Here is a 6335-nt window from a genome sequence, read left to right as displayed (position 1 = left end):
ACTGCCAGCCAGCGGTGCTTTTTAGTGAACGTCCATGCTCCGCAGAAGCGCAGCGCCTGTGTTTCAGCTTTGGCGGAGTGCGTACCGAGCTCGAGGTTGTCTGAAGGCTCCGCGTCTCAACACTTCTGTTGATTACACTCGAGTTTTTGTGTGCACTGTAGAAAACTGCAGGTAAAGTTTTCATCAAAGGGTGCGGCTGCGGCCTCGATCGTGACTGCTCAACTGTGGTTCATGAAGAGAATGGAGAGGAATTCCTTTCGTCGTTATAGACGCATACGGAGCGTTTATTTCAGCGCATGCTATAAGCGGAGAACTCGAGAGAAGGCGAAGAAAACTAGCCTCTAAAAAAGGGCGCAATGGCTTCCAGAGCGCTCGCGGCGGACAGACGTGTTTAACGAGCGCTCCGGCGCGCTGCGCACGATTCTGTTTCTTGGGCAGGCGGACTTCGGCTCACCCATGGGCCCGCCGTTCTCCGCTGTTCTCGAGGCATAAGTCGCGCCGAATACGCTCGCGCACATACGCGGTTCCGACGTGAAATGAAGCAGTGAAGTATTACTCTCGCTGTCGAGAGAGAGTGCCGGCGGCTTTACGTCGGCCCCTGCGCACAATCACTTACAAAAAAGTAAACTGTATGTATACATAGCCGCGCGCTCGTAGCGTCCTGTATCGGACTAATCGCGCGCGCCACACTGCACTAGCGGCCGGGGTGGGGCGCCCGGCTGCGTATACCGTCCGAGGTAGCACCCACAGAGCGTTCGTGTCACGCGTGCACTACCTGGCGAAGAGCGAGCGGGAAGTCAAGCCCGCCTGCTCGATGAACGCACAGAGGCTCACCACTGTTCTGTCACGGGTATAGAGGCTAGAATATCACGGGTGCGCGCAGTGCCGCGCGGCCACAGGAGCGCTTCGAGACTGTCCGGGATGATTCCCAGCGCCCTGCAGGCCGCGAGAACCTCGCGACGCGGCACTGCAGAAGCGGCACAGCGAAGGAGCATGTGCTCCGATGTCTCCACTGCGCCGCAGTCAGCGCACGCGTCGCTCGGGGATGGTGGCCGCTGCGGCGAGCGAGCAGTTTGCGCTCACCACGGAGCCGTCAGTGAACGCCAGCAGATGGTCGCGCAGTTGCTCGTACAGCGAGAGAGCGAAACCGAAACCGAAATCCGGCTAAGAGCTACCACTGCCTTGTCACGTGAGGGCCTATTTCCCATGATGCTTTCCATTATATTTTTTATGACTAGGCTTCAAGATTGTGACGTCATGGTCCCTCCTAGTTTTTCTTCCTCCATGATCTTTCTTGAGTCACGCCGCAGCTTGCTGCTTGGTGTCGCTCCGCACGGTGGCGATGCAGGCTAGTTTCCTAATTGGTTTTAACCGTTTCAAGCAGAAATAAATCTTATTGCAAGCTGAAAGTGCTTAGTTTTACATGAAAGTATTAGATTCAGTTTGGTTGTTTGGTTCTTTGATGATTTGTTTATTTTTACGTTTAGAAATTTAGTACTTTATTTGGCGATTTGGCGTTGCAGAGGCTAGCGATAGCTACGCGCGCGAAGTGGATACTGCGCACATTGTACGTTTCGCTGCGCACTTTTTTCCGCGCTGGTTGGCACTTCACGCCGCTGCATTTTGCACTTTCCCCTTTTTCTGCGGTATCGTTTACTACCAGTGTTGCACTGAAAAGTGAGCCTCGTTTTCCGCGAAAGTAAGTAACCTTCCATTTCTCTTCTGTGGTGAAAGTGTCGCCCTTGCTTTGGCTAAGCAAGGGCGACGCGCCGGATTGAACGGTCGGCTAGTGTGTCACTCCTTTGGTTTACAAATCACAAAACAGTATCAGCCAGTGCTTTACATGCCAAAGTGCAGCGTTTAATGTATTAAAACAGGGCATTTGCATGTATTTGAGCTTTTGTTAAGTGGATACAGCTAGGCTGCTCTCGCATGCGAGTTGCTTTCTTTACCAAGGCAGTGACAAGGTGAATGTAACAAAGCTTCAAACCAACCAGCTTTGTTTAAGCGTACGTTGATAAGACGCGAATTTTTTCCTACACTTTGATTAAAGTCTGTGCTCTATTGCATTCTGTCAGGGTTTTATTCTTGCCAAGGACTCTCATCTGGCCACCTGTGTGCTCCAACTCTCCTTGCTGTGATTTCCGTCAGTGAAACTCGCGTTAAAAAGACTTTGGTTATCTTAACTGCGTCAAGCTTTTATTTCATTACGATCGAGAGCCCCGGTACAAAGGTAGTTAACTCAGTAGTGCTGCTCTGTATGTGTGCAGGCTGTTTGACCGTGCAGTGAAGTACTACGGTTACTGTTACTGTACGGCTCTTTGCAGGCATGGCTGCTTTTATTTTTTGGAAAACCATTGCACCGTGCACAGCTGGCATTGTCTCAGCTTCACTGTGGACGCTTCGATTTGGGTACAGGCTGTTCAACGGTGGTGTTCAGAGGACATCCTTGCCTGCTTAACTTCTCAAGTTTTGGTAAGCACGCCTTGCATCTAACACCTTTTCTTTCACCTCATGATTTCTTGTATAGGTCTAGGCTGTTTGCTAATGTTCATTCCACAAGCCCCATTATTTGTTTGACCTTTAGAACTCCAACTGTTGGCCGGAGGAGCAAGGACCTGGTCTAGTTTAACGCAAAGTAATCGCAGCACCTTGTACCTGGTTGTTCAGACGACTTGGCCTGGAGATTGTTTCAGTTCGGAGGTGGGAATCTGGACTAATGCTTCTTGTGCAGTGGTGTAAGTAATCTCTTGTTCGCTGTTTGAGCTTCATCGTACAGATTAGAAAGGGCTTGTTTGGCAATGCAGTGTTAGGAACCTTATACACACGCACTTTTATTTGTCTTATCTTTCAGATGTGCCCCTGTGTGGATGTCAAGGTAAGGTCCAAGATTTAACCCATCTCTGGTGTATACTGAAGTGATGCAGGTATTACCAGGACAGCAGCATCTCTACTATGTTTTCTTGCAACGGTGCAAGATGTCAACCATCAACCACTTTTGATTCAGCCCCATCTTGCAGGTAAGAGAAAGCCTGTTTGCAAGATGCAGCTTAGGAGGTTCTATGAGTACAGTGTGCATCACAGAAAGGCAGTGCACTTGCTATTGACTGCTTGGCTTTCAGTGTCCATGCACGCTGTTTGAATTTTGCTTCTGTTAAAGGCGTCCACAGTGATTGACTTCTTGAGTTTATGGTGAGCCGTAGAACTCTGCTGAAATGCCGCTTGCAATGACATCATATGCATCTATGTTTTTGGTTAGCTTATTTTATTGCCTGTGCTGTCACTCCTTGCCATTTCCTGGTCTTCCGACTCCGCTTCCGACTCCTCATTGGCCATTCTACATGCACCTGACCGACTGTGCTTTTGGTTACTCTAATATTTTTCACTTCTGCAGGCTGCTGAACAGAGCTGGATTTGACTTCCCCTTGTTACCATCTAGTTGGCATCCTCCTTGCAAGAAAAGCAATTTTTGGAACACCTAGCGAGCTCTTCACTGCCATTCACATCACAGCAACTTGCTCATCAACGCATCCGTTCTGAACAAGGCTCGGGGCCGAATCAATTTTTGATTTAACAGTTGGTTGCTGCTCGATACTTCCCAGCCATCCAAGTTATTACCGTTGTAATGTCAGCCAAACCAGTGAAGCTACCTCCTCCATGGCTTCTAACATTAATTTCCTGGTCCTTTTCTTTTTTTTGTGTGGGTGTATGCACTGGATTCAATAAAGAGTTACGCAGTGACTGAAAAGTGAGCTAGCACATGCATTTATGGCTCATTACTACAGCCTTACATCCCTTGTAATGTGGGCTCATTGTTCGGGTCATTGCAAATCAGCTTTGAGTTTTTTTTTGAGTGGTGTATACCAGAAAAATGAACTATACTATTTTCAAAGCTTTAGAGGGTTTAAAGGCAGCACTAAAATCCGTCTTGAAATACGTAAAATAATCCAGGCACCCATTTCTGAAAAAAAAGGAACGTCTAAAAAAATTCTAGAAAAGTTCTACCTCAGAAGTTTTCTAGGCGTATACAAGCGTAGCGTTAGCAGAGCTAATAGAGGGCTAGTAAACGTCTAAGTCTAAAAAACTGCTTAGATGAAACTTCTTTTAGATGTCAAGCTTTTTCTTCCGAGACTTTTTTTAGACGTCTATTAGCGCTTTTTGTGTTTCGTGGGGTGTCATACCTATCCTCAACTAGAGTGTACTAGAATAGGTTGAGTGGCCCGACCACAGCCGCGTCCGTGAGGCGAGGCGCGCGGAAAGGGCAGAGGGCGCTGCGAGCGACCTGGCTTGGTCGGCTTGCTGTCGCCTGCTTGCGGAGTTGCGGATCGCCGCACGCTTTGGTGGTACTCCGGCGGCTGGTTACGCTGTTCATACAGTACGGACACAGATTTGCATCAGCATCCTTTAAAAATCAGACTGCTTGTGCGCGAAGACAATTTAAGTGCCTCCCAATTGTAACGAAATACTGCCGAGAGAATTGCTTGCTCGGAGCGTCTGCTGCTGGGACGGATTACGCGCTGCGCAATCGCTGCTCTGAACTTGTTTCGACCGCGGCGATCACCTAGACAAGTCTGAATCGATGCCGTCGTCATGTTGCAAATGCAAGTTTTTATTTGCTTTGTGTACGCTGTGGAAACTCAAGCAAGAACTAGCGTTCCGTCGAGCCTAGCAGCCGACACGACGGTCGCATTAACAGTTTCGGCACACTGTATGGCCAGTTTCTCCCTCAGTACATCTTCTTCCATAGTGGCATTCTTAGATCTCATTCTTTCACGACGGTCGCATTAACAGTTTCGGCACACTGTATGGCCAGTTTCTCCCTCAGTACATCTTCTTCCATAGTGGCATTCTTAGATCTCATTCTTTCAATTTGCCCCTTTAGGCTGAACACCTTCTTGGACAGCCGCCGGTGCTTTTGTAAAGTGGACCTCAGCTTCTGCGCAGCGGTCTTGGTCTTTTTGACACGTTGATTTTTCAGCCAGGAGATTCTTGTAAGAAGAGCTTTTCGCAGGTAGCGACAGGACATGCAGGGCATTCCTAGAAAGAATGTGCAGCCACAATCTTGTTAGTCAACAAATATGCTGCAAGCAAGGAATAGGTAATGAAATGACTGAACCAGTGCTTCTATCCCTGGGCAGTAAAAGCACTGTAAAAGAATGATTCGAGCTCTTTGACAACAGAGAATGTTTGCAGCTTTTAGATTTTTAGCCTGTAGCGAGCCCCCTGTTCAGCATTACATGAAAATAATGCCCAAATCGATGCAACTGACAATAAAGATGATGAAGCAATATTTACCCTCTGTTGTTGTTGTCACCATGCACTTTTTGCTGTATAAACTTCCCTGCTTGACATCTGTTTTTTTGCAGGAGTGATTTTGTAAGATCCTCTGTTAAAATTGTTGACGCACAAATGGCACCAGAACATGTAATTAAACTTGAGGCATGAAGGAGGGCTTCTTCTGCTTCAAGCACAGTTCTTACAGTTCCTTCGGAAACCTGTTTCCCTCCGAGAAATGCCTTGAAGGAGACATCCTTCTTTTTACTGACGCTGAAAAGAACCGCTCTGTCCGAGCGCACTGTTCCAGTGCACGCCTCCAGGTGTGTGAGCGCATATACGGTGCCTTCGAAGTTTTCGAAATGGTGTAATGACCACTTGGCTGACGGAGTCTTAAGATGATTCAAATTATCCTCATCAATGCTTGGCGAGCCGCAATCGTTGCTTTCTAGTTCATCTTGTAAAGCTGTTGTCGAGCATGGGCTCTCTTCCCTCCTTTTTTTTCGCCTTGCACCCAGCTTTGTAGACGCTTCCCTTTTGCGAGGCGCACGTTCGACCGGGACCGCCTTGCTTAGGCATTTAGGGGCATTTGGCAGTATTGTAGGCACTGCATCACTTGCGAGCGCCGGCACTCCACACTTCTTTCCCGCCCACAATGTGCACGTACTCACGGAGAATATAGCGGTCCTCGAAATGCAGTTCACATATAGCACATTTGCTATCCAACGGCTTGTGGGCGCGATGTAAATTCTTTTCCCACAGTTTCTTACGGGCTTCGTCCTTTCGCACGCTGAACAAGGAGAGTTTCCGAGTGGCTTCCACACCAGCGTAACCGGTGCGACAGCCAGGCGCGTAGCAGTGCCGATGCCGGTCCTTCGGAATATTAAACACCTCACAATCTCAGCCACGCTCAGTGAATCTCAGCCAATCTCAGTGAAGAATTTCATTGCAAAACACAACAAACAACGCTTCGCACTCACGCCACCATCAGCACATCTCTCCGAGTGGGACCCGGTGCGGCCGGGGCTTCCCAATCCACCTCGACCGCAGCGCCCCCGCAT

At 48.6% G+C, this 6335-nt stretch overlaps 1 pseudogene across 1 annotated transcript; it reads right to left on the bottom strand.

The window, feature by feature from the left end:
• Nucleotides 1-4689: 4689 nt before the first annotated feature.
• Nucleotides 4690-6335, bottom strand: LOC149334724 (uncharacterized; annotated as a pseudogene). Its single transcript, XR_016285206.1, has 3 exons — nucleotides 6251-6335; nucleotides 5296-6173; nucleotides 4690-5037 (listed from the first exon to the last, which is right to left on the bottom strand). The product of XR_016285206.1 is annotated as an uncharacterized LOC149334724 (transcript).

This window comes from Amblyomma mixtum, chromosome 8 (genome assembly GCF_055824585.1).
Source record: "Amblyomma mixtum isolate Tamu chromosome 8, ASM5582458v1, whole genome shotgun sequence".
NCBI lineage: Eukaryota > Metazoa > Arthropoda > Arachnida > Ixodida > Ixodidae > Amblyomma > Amblyomma mixtum.
Note: the sequence above shows the minus strand (reverse complement) of the source record. Positions and strands in the feature narration are given on the sequence as shown.